This window comes from Castor canadensis, chromosome X, assembly GCF_047511655.1.
Source record: "Castor canadensis chromosome X, mCasCan1.hap1v2, whole genome shotgun sequence".
Classification (NCBI taxonomy): Eukaryota; Metazoa; Chordata; class Mammalia; order Rodentia; family Castoridae; genus Castor; species Castor canadensis.
Genome location: NC_133405.1, coordinates 67215078 through 67229017, shown reverse-complemented (window position 1 = coordinate 67229017; position 13940 = coordinate 67215078). Strand labels below are relative to the sequence as shown.

The 13940-nt window shown below is 31.9% G+C and overlaps 1 protein-coding gene across 1 annotated transcript in view; it reads left to right on the top strand.

The window, feature by feature from the left end:
- Dach2 (dachshund family transcription factor 2) overlaps positions 1 to 13940 on the top strand; it is a 605819-nt gene that overhangs the window by 1227 nt on the left and 590652 nt on the right. The gene's annotated exons all lie outside the window — the stretch shown is intronic.

The window sequence follows — 13940 nt, the reverse complement described above, 5'->3', positions numbered from 1 at the left end:
GTGCTTTTGTGTGTGGAGGTGGGGTGTGTGTGTGTGTGTGTGTGTGTGTGTGTGTGTGTGTGTTCGCAAGTGCATGTAAGGACATATGCTCATGCCTGCCGTGCAAAGCTCCCTGATGCACGATACAGGAAAGTACATGAGTACTATTTTTTGAAAAACAATGAGGACAGATGTCACTTTCCTGGGATTGTCCCTTTTGGGTTATCTGCAGATAGTAACATAGGGCATAAAACACTGGGGCTGGGGACTGGGTTAGGGGTTGGTGTAGAAGTCAGTAGGTTTTCTAGAGAAGATGTTCTCAACTCTTCTCCCTAGCAAACAGTTGGAAGGCTCCCATTTCCCCAAAGAGAAGATTCTTTAAATGATAATAACCAGTTTCCCTGGCTTAAGCGTACCTCCTTCATATCACAGTTTAGAAGTACTTTGGAGACTTAACAGTGTCCATTTGCACAACAGAAGCAAATTGAGGTCAGTGTTTTCAGTGAAAAAGAAAAGAAACTATATTCAGGATTGTTTGACTTTTCAAAATACCTGTGAATCAGTTTTCTTAGCATTTCAAATCTCGTAATATCTCAGTTAAGAAAGTATAAATTTGGCACATGAGATTCATATACAAACCAAGAACTCACCATCATCTGGGAGCAAAAGGTTTTGTTGTAAAACGACACTAATGTTTATCATCTTCCAAAGAACTTCTGCTGAGGTACACTGTCTCACAATGAAACTTTAAATGATGAGATCTCTGGGTCTATGAACTAAATTGTAAAATCCAAATTGCTGTATTTAGCTGAAGTATACTGACAACTTGTAGACAAACTGTTGCTTACTGCTACAGTAAGATAATGCTAGAGAACTTACAAGAGAACCTTTTCTTTTTCCTTTAAACAGTGTACTTCTGTGTTGAAGCAATTGAACAGAAACCTGTTCATATGAGAACGCCTACCTGATTCATATTTAGGGCTTACGAATCTGGCTATTAGATCAGCTTTTGTTAAGGAAGATAGATGGCCTTAATACACAAAGGATAACACCCTCTTTCAATAAAAACAAGCAATTATGGTTTGTAAGAGTAGAAAGAAAATTTTATTTTGGTTACAAAACATTTTACTAATATACAAAATCAGTGGGTTACTACGGATTTTTGATGAGGGCCATTTAATTCATTTGTTGCCATTGAAATACTCTTACATCTCTCTCTCTCTCTCTCCCTCCCTCTCTTCATCTCTCCCTCTCTCCCTTTATTCCTCTCACCTTCTTTTCCTGTTCTTTACCTCTGCCTCTCTCTCTCTTTCCCCTTTTTCTCTCCCCTCCTCTGTCCTCATAAATACTCATTCTTAAAATAATCAATTATTACACATAGGGAAAATTTCCTTCCTGAAAAATTAATTTATACATTCTCGAGAAAGATCTATAAGTTTCACTTTAAAAGTAAATAGATTAGTATTTTATTGTGATTTTGTTCCTTCTGTATATAGAAACTTTTCTTTAATTAAATTTTATTAGAGGCACTTATTAAATGGAAAAATGGTAAATTACTCTGTATTCAGAGGCTGGTGGACCTATATTATTTTTGGACCCTGTTATAATATGTTTTTAGGTTATTATTTTAATCCAATTAAATTTTATTTACTCTTTATCATAGCACTTACATAGCTAGCTTTTTTGCTTTAATGACTTTTGTGTATTCATGTGTATATAGGTAATAGAGAAACATTAAATATGGAGGAAGAAATATATTTGTGATAAAATGCTTGTTCCTTCTATTCTGTTTTTTCTTCATGGGTCTTTTATTTATTACATGCATTTTATACAATTATGTTACAAGTATTGCAATACATAATTGTAAAAATATATAAAATATATTCTAGGAATACAATCTATAAATGAAGTTGAAGAAAACTACTAGAAAGAAACACACCTACACTGCAAGTTTTAGATAGGAAAAAACATAATTTCTTGGAAAAATATAATTAATGATGAAATAACATTACTAAATTTTACAGATGCAAATGCCCTTATGATCATGTTAAAATTCCAAAATATGATAACACTTAGAAAAGATGCTTCATGACTTTAGGTAACACTATTTATAGAAATATGAACCTAAAATAATTTAAAAACCCTGCATTATCAATTACAATTTGAAATTAATGTTTTGATCAACATTATTTCTATGCCTTTTTAATTCAGTGAAAAGAAAAGTGAGGAATGTAAGTGGGAAGAAGGTCCAAGAGAGACTACATAGGTAGATGAGACATGAGGGCATTAAGAGAGAAGAAATGGTGGAAAAGAGCAGAATGATGCCATAAGAAGGAAGGAAAGATGGAGGAAATGCTCTTATAGAAATACTCCAAGAAGATGAGTGATGTTCCAATGGAGTCTTGGCTAAAGAGGATTGTCCTTCAGGACTCATGCCTTCTTACTGCATCAAGCTGAAGGTGGGCAGGGGAGAGAATAAGGAAAATGTAGATGTTCAGTTGAGTGGAAACTCTCACGTACTATTCTCATTTGAAAGAAGAGATTCATCTTCATCTCCTGATGGATATGTTTTCATAATACATTGCTGAATGGAAAGCCTATTTGTAATGGTGCCTTGGCAATTTTCTTTTCCTGCACAATAAACATTCCTTGACTTCTCTATCAAATTTGTGGGGGAAAAGTAAGTGTCCTGACTTAGAGTATTTTAATTTGGAATGTTTCAGTGCTATCCCAGAACATACAAAATGGGCCACTTTAAAATAGCTTATTTTCAGAAATCTTAATTTTTTGCCAGTAAGTAGCATCTTGATTTTGTTCACGGCACACTTTTGATGGGCCCTGAAGAAAAGTGAATGAGTGAAATATATACATGACCATCTCCTTCATAGTACTGAAAATCACAACAAGGTCTATACCAGTGCTTTTTGTTTTAGTTAATTACTGAAATACTCAAAGTTGTCTTCCCAGAAAAGAAGTTGAGAAATAATATCTACTTCAATTGCTAGAGAATATTATGACTAAAACTCTTGAGCATTCATTGTTTTATTAGGTTAGTCAAGTTTTACATCACATTTCAAAGGGCAATATAATTTTTTTCTCTCATGTACTTCACCTGAAAAATTATAGGGACATTATTTTGATGAGGATCAGGAGATTCTGATTAAAAGATCCAAAACCAAATGGAAGACTTTTTATTTTGCTTTAGATTTTTGTTTTTGCAGATAAAGAACTGTAATTTTTGTTTCATTTCTTATGCAAGAAAATTTGGAGTTTTTAATACCAGATAGAGAGACAAATTCAGTAAGCAAATGTCTAAAATTCTCACTCTTTATGCAATGAGTTTCCTTACTAAATTCTCCTAAGTTTAGTAGCAGAAAATACTAAATTAAAAATTGGTTTCACTAAATATGAAATCAACCAACATATTTTAGTGTTATCTCTTTTTATGTATCTATCTACATAAAAGTAACATTGTCATATTTCATGATCAGAATTAGAGTTCATTTGAGGAGCAGCTAATTAAATGTTATGCAGTCACTTAAATGTAGTTAGACGCTTAAAGAAAAAAGGATGTATTATTAAGAAAGCATTTTGATAATTATTGGAGACATGATTCAACATATATTCAAAACAATAAAATTCAGTTTTTAAAATTAAAATTTGAAATGCCTCAATTATAGTTTATTATTGTGAAGGATGTAAACAGCATAAATGTGCTTCAATATTACAATAACTTATGTGAACTATAGTGAGATTTATATCATTTTAAAACTACTTTCAAATACTAGAAGTATGATCATTGTAAGCACTGGATGAGTTGACTTTGTATTCACACTCAAATACTTTATAGTTCATTATGCATGCTTTACTTTGATGTTCTGCATTTACAGTGAAGTTAAGCATCATAAAATTTTTGAAGACTTTGTATAACTTTCCTGGGCTAATATTTTGTATTACTTATATTTTTAGAAATGATAAAACAGTTCTAGAAATTAATCTGGACAGTAAATGAAGGCATTTTATTTCATAGGATGATGATGGGATAATCATACTGTCTGTTAAAAGCAGCCACATAGTCAACATTGACCTTTTATTCCAAGGATGGTGTCAGGATTATAATTAAAGTATTCTAATTAAATGCCAATGCACAGAACTTTCAAGTGTACATTCATTTGAAATGTATACTTCTGCATAACTAAGAATTTTGTATTTATCTAAGTATTTTATCTAGTATTCATATTTGTGTGACACACAAGTTTATTGCGTGATGTATACTACATTAAAGAAATGATCCATGACATAATAGAGTATGTATTTGGATTTTTGTGGATGATATTATCTCCATTCTATAGTATATCAATGCCAATAAATAATTAGACCGTGATGGTCTTCAGACATTAATGTTTTATGTGCTTTTACATGGGAAATCCCTAATACTTGTAGAAGATACCAAGTCTGAATTATTTGGTGTTTTCTTAAGTAAACTTATCTCATTTTAATGAAATCCCTAGATGTTTTAAAAATGCTTCATGAGACAACCATAATTTTGGGAAATCCTCATCACAATATATTATATTTTAGTTGGCAATCTAGATCTCCAGCAGCACATTACCTTATGTAAGTAAAAATACACATTATTTGGGTTAATCCACTCCATATATTTCAAATATGTATTAAACCAAGTAAATGGTCCAAAACTGAAAATATTATGTTTTGGGAAAAACGACATCCATCCTTTTCCCAAAGTAAAGCAATTAGGTATTAATGATATTCTTGTTGCATATTCAAAAGATCTTTGGTAGCATTTTTTCTTCTTTTCCTTTCAACATCTAGACCTGTAAAACTCTTCACTGTTACTTCAGATCACGTAATTCTACAACAATAAAACAACATTTAAACACATTTGCTTTGGAAGGGAAATTGAGCATTTGAACCCAATAAGCCTGATTGTGGAACTGCATGCAAATTGTGTTTTGATTTATCTCTTTTACACTTTTTTTCCATTTGAATTGATCTTGCATTAATTTCACCAAGCGGCTCTGTGAGGCTGCAGATGTTGCCTTGTGTTTAATAAATCAATGAGACAGATCTGAATGAATCACTTCAGATGGATTCTCTGCTCGGTTTGATGTCTAGATGTTATTCTTAGCTTGTTATCATGACAGATGCATTAATGTTCCCATACACTGCCAGCAATGTCAAAGAGATTGAAGCTTTTAAAGTGACGGCATCCCATTTTTCCATTTTCTGCTAGAACAACTAAATTTACTTTATTTTGCTTAGAAATCAGAGAAAAATATCAAAGCAATAATAAGATTCTTCTGGAGAAAGACCTTAAATCCATGCCATATTGTTAACTATTCCAAAATGGTGGGAATCAATATATTATAAAACCTAAATATGATGTAGCTGCTTAATAGTGCCTCAATATTAATATTTAATCACAGAAGAAAAATAAGAATTAGTAATATATGATTGGGACACATTGAAAGTATCAAAAATAGAATAATACTGCTTCTAAATTGATTACAGAAGGTGTTAGTTTTTAAATCTTTACAAATAAGCTTTTTGTTGGCTTAATGTAGCTGCAATATACTTTTACCAAGGGATTTTAGAATTCCTTCAGCATTTAATATTTTTTTAGTAAGAAGGTGACAGCCTGGTCATGGTGTATTAATGATTTCTTCACTTTGTGATAGTGAAAATCTTAGAAAAATATTTTATTTTTGTATATATCAGTTATTTGTCTGAGTAGCGATTTGTAAACCATAAAACATTCAGTAACAATAAATGTTACCTTTCTAGTTTAATTTATTAGACTATAAAAGATCACATAACCACTAAAAAGACCTTTGATTTCAATCTATTAAAATTTACCTACCTGCATTAAATATCATAACTACCATACGCTACTTCATTTAACCAATTACTTCATTACCTTGCATTTGGGAGAGAAACAATGTTGCCAATTGATCTGATATAGAATGTAATGTAGGTGATATAACTTTAATGTCTAGTATTTGAAAATGTAAATTTGGAAAGGAAATTCCATTTTCCTCTTGGTCAAATTTAAATATATATATATATATAGAGAGAGAGATAGAGAAAGAGAGAGAGACAGAGAGAGAGAGAGAGAGAGAGAGATTTTAGGTGTGGATATAGCTCAGTGGTAGAACACTTGCAGATCCCTAGCACCACACACACACACATCAGCTTTTATATGAAAATCCTCTTTATAGGACTTTACAATATTTTAAACCATAATTTTATTGTTACTTTTATTAGAATAGGAAAAGAAGAAACACTGTTTCTCAATACTGTTTCAATCTCAAATTCTTCAGGAAAAAATTCATCTCCAGTGTTAAGGTAAACTTAGAAGCTTGGGAAATGTGTTAAGATCTATGGAGTTTAAAGAGAAGTTTATAATGAACTTCAATAAAGTTATGAATAATAGTTAACATTCTTTTCCAAATTTTGTTTAAAACACATGCATGCATTCATGGTGTGATCAAACCTCATTCTTCTTTAATGTTAAAAGTACATATTATAATTTGTGAAATTTTTATACTGAGACTGCAAATGTAAGGTATAATACAAATTTTCATGCAAAACTGAATATAACATAAAAAACAAATAGTTATTTTTATCAGTTCCTAGCCTGGTAGCATTAAAAGAGAACTGAATTTGTTAGATAAAACAATACCTTTGGTTTGTAATAATAATCTTTGAAGAGTCATTTTTAACTCATGTAATATTCATTGTAAAACTTCATTAAGCCTAATATTTTGTATGTATTAGACACCTAATTTACATTTGCTGAATGAATACAGTAATATACACATTCATTCTTTTTTATCAGAATTCTTTGCATTAACTGCTGTTCCTTAAAAAAAGATATGTAAGAAATCGTTGCATAAAGTATGCAGTTATTAGAAAGGCACAATCTGGAAATTTTAACTCTAGTGTAAAACCATCTGTAATCCTGACATAAACCTTACACATACCCCCATGTAAAGGTATCAAACTCTAACATACGAAATTAGATATTTGAAATTTAATAAATCATCATAGAAAGTATGACTCCTTGATATTTCCTTTTAGTAAAAAACCTAGAGGAGATGTTCTAGTGTTATAAGTAGGCAAGAATTAATAAATAAAAGTAAACCTAGTACCATAAAATGATTCTAAGTGATTTAAATTTATACTACCTGATACCAGCAGTAATGCTTGTGGCAGTTGTCTTGTGATCCTGCTTTCAAACAGAACCTGCTTGTTTATCCAAAAGGAGTTGGTAAGAAGACAGTCTTTCTCCCTTACTTCTGGAGTTTGTGAGTGGAAACACAAATGCATATTACAAGAAATTTAATTTTTCCCTGAAGAATCTGAAGACCTAATCAAATTTAAACTCAAATTTGCATGGTTTCCTTCCTATCACCCAATTAAAGGAGCAATTTAGTTCTTTAAGATATAATTAATTTTGTAGAGTAAAATTTCCTTTCATTTAAGACCCCTTGAGATTGGACCTGCTCATATCTATGTATTATTTTGACCAATTATAATTATTTAGTTTATTAGAGAAAATTGTGGTGAAAACTTTGTAACTGCACATCTGGAAAACTATATAGTGCAGGAAAATTAAAAAAAATAATGTCCCACAGTATTTTTATTGCTGTACAACCTTTTTGTTTCTAAACAAGTTTACTGCTTAATAATGTATAATGTAGTGTGTATGTAAAGGTATAAAACATTTAATTGCAATCATGTTCAGTGATCTTATCAGGTTGCTGGCAACTGCTAGGTGGTAACTGCATTCAGGCAACATTTAGTCTATCTGCTATTTATGTGATGGGTTAAAAAGAAAAAGCAATATTGATCTGTCTCTGGATTAAAGTTTGAAGTGGGCAGCAGCCTGAACACAAAAGGCTTTTTTTTTATGATTTCTCAGCTTGCCATTGATCTCCTAGTTTTATTACATTCATTATTTATTAAAAGAATTTGCAAGCTAAACATAACGTTAAGCTAGTTTGCACACAGGGACCGCACTTAGGAAATTGAATGGAAATTGCATTACAGATGAACATCTGTGCTATTTTTCCACTCATGTGTTTATGGGTTTGTATAAAAGGTGTATTGGATTAACAGTTATAACCATTATAGTTTACAGCAGTATGTTAGATTCTGAGCTTTTTGTTATTTTGGAAGAAGTCTGTCTCTTACATGTTTGTCTAAAAAGCACAGTACGTTCATTACAAACAATATTTGGATACATTTATTTTTATTACCATGCTGTTAGTGCATTATTTACATTACATATCAATAGATACTCTGTTGTACTAAAGTTGAAAACATTTAAAAAATGTAATTATCATAAATTGTATTATCTCTTAATGGCTTTTGGTAAGAGGGTACATAGGTGCAACGACACAATATTTATTTTAAGAATCTTAATTTTCATGCTGTATTAAAATGTTCTAAATCACAGAAACTACACTAAAACTTTAGTATGGCCATCCATAAAATATATATTATATATATGTATGTACATACATATGTTAGGTCTCAATCCTTCTGAAAGGATGATAAACATACAAACACTAAAGACCTCCTCTGTGTAATACTAACAATATGGGCCAGGTGCCTTATGATACAGTTTTCCTCTTCAGTTCAATCCATGGAGGTTTATTACAAAAACTCAAGTTATCCTTACCTGGGACAGTTCTCCTGAGGACATATGTTAGATTCCAGTAAGTATCTTTTTTGCTGTATTGTCTTTAATCTGCAGATATTTGGAAAATTCATTTCTATTTATTTAAATTTTGCAGTTTAAATAAAATTAATCTTTTGATCGCTCATAAATGATGAGCCTTGTTATGATAGCTTCTATATGAGGGTGTGCATGTGTGTGTATGCACTTGTGTGTGTGTGTGTGTGTGTGTTTGTGTCCAGCACTTATTATGGGTATATAAGTCATACCAGGCAATGGTCTAGGTGCTGTGAACAAAGTAAACAAAACAGTTGTTTTTCTCATCACTTACATTATGCAGTCATCTTTAGCTTAGGGTGTATAAACCACATTATATTTACTAACTAATTATAGATTTTGCCATATCTATTGTCAAATTTCTTTTTCTCTGTTTCATGTGCTATAAGTAAACATTACAGTTTTATTTTTGTGTTTAGACTTATACTAGAGATATTCAGAGAAAATACTGGGAATTATTAAATGTGCAACTGTAAATTTAAAATTTGTTTTTTAAGTTAAAAAGCTTACTTTCATTTGTGTTAAGAGTTTTAAACTAGTCAGATCTTCAGTGTTAAGGTTTCATTTGCTTTGCATGTGGTCCTGTACAATATTATATTTCAAAAATTGAAGCAGAGCTGAGAAAGGGTTGTTTTTTGTATATTGACCCTTAAATTTGAACATAAATAATTTTGGAAAGAAAGTTTACTTGTAACCATGTAATTAAACATGTAATTAGACATCTGATGTTTAGTTTGCTGCTTTGAAAATAGCAAGCAATATGCTAAACTTTAAATTTATTTTGTAAAGGTTTATGAGTACCCTTCAGATTTTTATTTGAGGAAGACTAAAGGGAAGTTCATTCATAGAAAAAAAATTTACTGCATAGTACATTTTATGCATAGTACACGAACTTTAAGTTTCAATTTATAAGCCAATTAGAGCATTCAGTTTGAACACCTATCTGTACTATGTGATATTTTCCTCTTTAGTTAACATATCATTTCATGTCAAAAATCCTTAATAAGTACTATGTATGAGGCTACTTATGAAGAGGAAACTAGTGTTCTTAGAATTAACCTAAGAGTAGGGTTTAATTGTTACATGGTTAACTCTCTACTAACCTACATTGTAGGAAGGAACAGTAAATGATATATGCAATAGAAAACTATGGAAAATTAAAACAACGTTAGGTTTCGTAGTACATTGGAAAACGTTCTCAGAATCTTTAAATGTTAAATGTCCAAATGTGGTCTGAATATTCTAATATTAAATTTTATTTACATTTCATGAAAATTCGCTGTAAGAAGAGAAGACAGTCCAGAAACATGTGAATGTTGAATTAAATACAAAATTAAAGGACAGGGAGAGATATGGCATATATGTCATAGCTAACAGCAGTGTACTGGATTATGTTGGTTAGTGAGTACTGAGTTAGTATATTTTGCTTGAATACATTGTCAGTGAAAAGATTTATGGTCTTAATGAATGCTTAATAGGCTGTTAGAAGATCAAAACCTAGAAAATTGCATGAGACCAATTGTTGACTTTAACACACTTTCCTGTGCTTAGGATGTCTAAATAACCATCTTCTGTAAGCTAAATAAATATTTGTGGATACCAAAGAATAATGGCTTTTGGGTAAAAGCATGCCCATCAGTATCGCTCTAATTCAGATTTTTTTTAATGAAGAATTTCTATTCTGTGAAGGGAATACTTAATTGATTTTCAACTTGCAATTCAGAAAAGAAACATTATGGCTGTGATGCTGATCATGTCTTGGCAAGACTAGTCATTTTTTTGAATGTACACATTCAGTTTTGTAACAAAGCAGCTTGCACTTTTTTAATATTGAAATTGAGCATCGTGTTTCCTTTTCAGTGAAGACAAAAAAATTAAAAATAAACAAAATTGTAATACAGAATGTCAATTCTGAATAAGATTCTACAGGTTCTGCTGATTCTCCCATATAGTAGTAGGGCTCAAGTGTCATCTTAAACTAAGAGCGGTCATTTTGACCATGGGCAAATGTTGAACAGTGTGACCTCTGAAGAGGATAGTAACTATTTTAGTTCTTAATTGGTATAAGCACAATTAATATAGCCACTTCCTTACATTTGTGATTGTTTTGGATTGGTCCTTGTCAGACTAGATAATAGACAGGTTTTTGCAATTTCAGGCATGTTCTTTTTTATGAGGCTGTATGATGTTCTCATAATCTCCATTCTGCCAGAGTCTACAGCTTCTATTATTCTTTGAAGTTTAATTCCATTATATTGAATGACTGCTCTGCTGTGCAGTTTGGTGGGTTTTTTTTGTTTTGTTTATACAAGGGCTTTCAGTTTTAAAATGTAAATACAAAAGAAATTCCTCTTCTTAGGTATTTTTTTGTGTTAGTGAGAAATTTAAATGTGTTTGTGACCTATGAATCTATGTTCCATCAAAAAAAGGAAGAGTGAAGCTCAATAACTTATTTTTCTATGCAGTTAGAAAGCCTCTTGATTTTAAGACAGGAGGAGTATATTTTGGCTCATTGATGTAGTTCTATTTGGGTATGGACAAGGATTGAAGCAAATAAAGGTAGAGAAAACTTGATGAGAAAATATTTCTTATAGAAATAGAGAATGGACCAGCAACTAGTTAATAGATAGATAGGACATATAGAATGTACTAATGAAGGCTTTTCCACAGAGTTCTGGAATGAATCTCTCTCTGCAGTGTGAGGGATCAAGCCCAGGGTCTTGCACATGCTAATCAAGTGTTGTACCACTAAGCTACACTCTCCAGCCCATGCCATCTCTTTAATTGTCCTTTAATTTTAGTGGTTAGGTGTAGCAGATTCATAGACAGGGACAAAAGGAAAAAATATTAGCTATGAATAAAAAATATTCCATTTGAGGTCAATTGATGGCAGAAAAGTCATAATTAAACATTTGTGCATGTATTATTAAAATAATATTCCTTTAATATTCTTGAAGATGTTACTTATAAATTCATATAGTTGACATTTGCATATCTTTGGGAAGTTTCCTTGCTATTTCTAATTGATTGTAGCTTGATCTAGCTTGCCATAGTACATTTTTGAGATACATGTTGGATATGAATTTTTTGAAAAGGGTTAAATTTTGCCTGCGGGTACATGTGTGAAATTTTATTGTGTTCAACACAATAAAAAAAATTTCAGGGAGTAATTTAAACCACTGCATTCTAGATTATTTAACAGACTTTAACATTTGAATTAAAGAATGCCAAAATGGCATTTTTGTCAGTTTTGGATTTAATAAGTATAATAAAATTTAAATAAGTACTACCTGCCTTTAGTTGGAAAATATATCTATAGGTTTCAAATCACTAGCAAGGTATAATAGTAAAAACTTTACATGTACATGCTGGTTTATAGTTTATATAGTGCCTTTACATACACTGACCCACCCATTCAATCTAATCCTTAAAATGGTGTCTTTTTGAATTTTGTTGTAAAGTTTCTAAATTTTTAATGAACAGGTGACTGAACATTTTATAATATTGTATTTGTGAGTGTCACTTAATCTCATTTAGACTTTTTTCATTCAATGCTAAATCAGCATCTTTTATTGTTATAATGAAACTTGCAGTGCTTCTAAAGAATAATAGTTTTGGATTTATGCACAAGTTCACAGGCTGCAAAGCTGGTTCTTTTCTGTATTTATTCTCATGGCAATTCCATGAGACAGGTCATCTGGTCTCCATTTTAGATGGGAAAATGGAAATATAGGCAAGGAAAATGAATTGCCAAAGTCCACACAGTCTAGTACAGACAGAGCTAATTCCAATCTAAGCCTTCTATTGTGCCTCCTCTGGTACTGGATTCTCTTCTAGGTAGTCTTTATTATTATTATTGTTGTTGGGGTTGGGGTTGGAAGTCAGGGCTCCATTCTTGCTAGACAGGTGCTCTACCATTTGAGCCTCAGCTCCTGCAGTTTTTGCCCTGGTTATTTTGGAGATCGGGTCTTGCTTTTTACCCAGGCTGGACCACAATCGTTCTACTTTTTAAGCTTCATAAAGATGGGGTAATAAGAGAATGCCACTACCATCAGCTTTTTTCTGTTGAGATGAAGTCTCACAAATTTTTTTTTGCTTGAGCTGACCTGAAACTGAGATCTTCCTGAGCTCAACTTTCTCTGCAGCATGGGATGGCAGGCACCAGTCATTGCACCCAGCTATTGGTTGAGATGGGGTTTCAAGAACAACTCACCCTGGCTGACCTTTAGCCATGATCCTCCTGATCTCAGTCTCCCAAGTTGTGAACATTATAGGCGTGATACACTGATGCCAGGCTTTCTAGGCTGTCTTGACTGGTGGCCTTAAGACCATTAGTTAGATAATTGTTCCAGGTAGGTATGACATTATGTGAAATGTCATAGTGAGAAGTAAAGTCAGGAGCTTCACTATGATGTCTTCACAGTGACTGCCCTTATGGGAAATACTGTCTTTCAATTATGTTGCTTTCAGAAATGTAGTAACAACATTCTTTTTTATGGAGACTAGTTCAATATACATTTACAAAATGGTTTTGAGAATCAACAAAAGTTTATATTCTGAATTGAAAAGTGGAAGGAATGCTAATTCAAGAAAGTGTGTAGAGATGGCAAAAGTTCATTAAAGCATAACATTGAAAGAACTTATGAAACTCAGACCTAGTTACTGAAAAACATTGCCTCTTGTATCCAAAATGCCATGGTAGGATCTGTGGGTGACTTCAGAGAACTTTAAATCTTATTATAGAGATAATACACATACACATAAAAAGATTAACATTCTTCATTCATTCATTCATCAAATAGCAACTGGTGTCTACTCTGTGTCAGGCATTCTCCTACTCACTTTGGATAAATCTGTGAAAAATAAACAGGTAACTAGCTCTGCCCTTTAAAAGGAGTATGGATTGTAGTTGGGGGAAAAGAATCAATGACATGCATACTAAAGGAGACTATTTTGTATGTTAGAAGGTGGTAAGTGCTATGGAAAAACATAGCAAGTGGAGAAAGGTAAGAGTGTAGAGACTGGAGTCAGTTCCAGTTTTAAATAGCATGGGAATGGTAGACCTCATTGAGAATATGAGATATGTTAACAGACCTAAAATGGAGGTTAGTTAGTCAATCAGAATCTTCAGAAAGTGTCTCAGATAGTGGAAAAAAAATGTGACCAAAAGCTTTAAAGCAGGAGCATGTCTGGCAGCTTT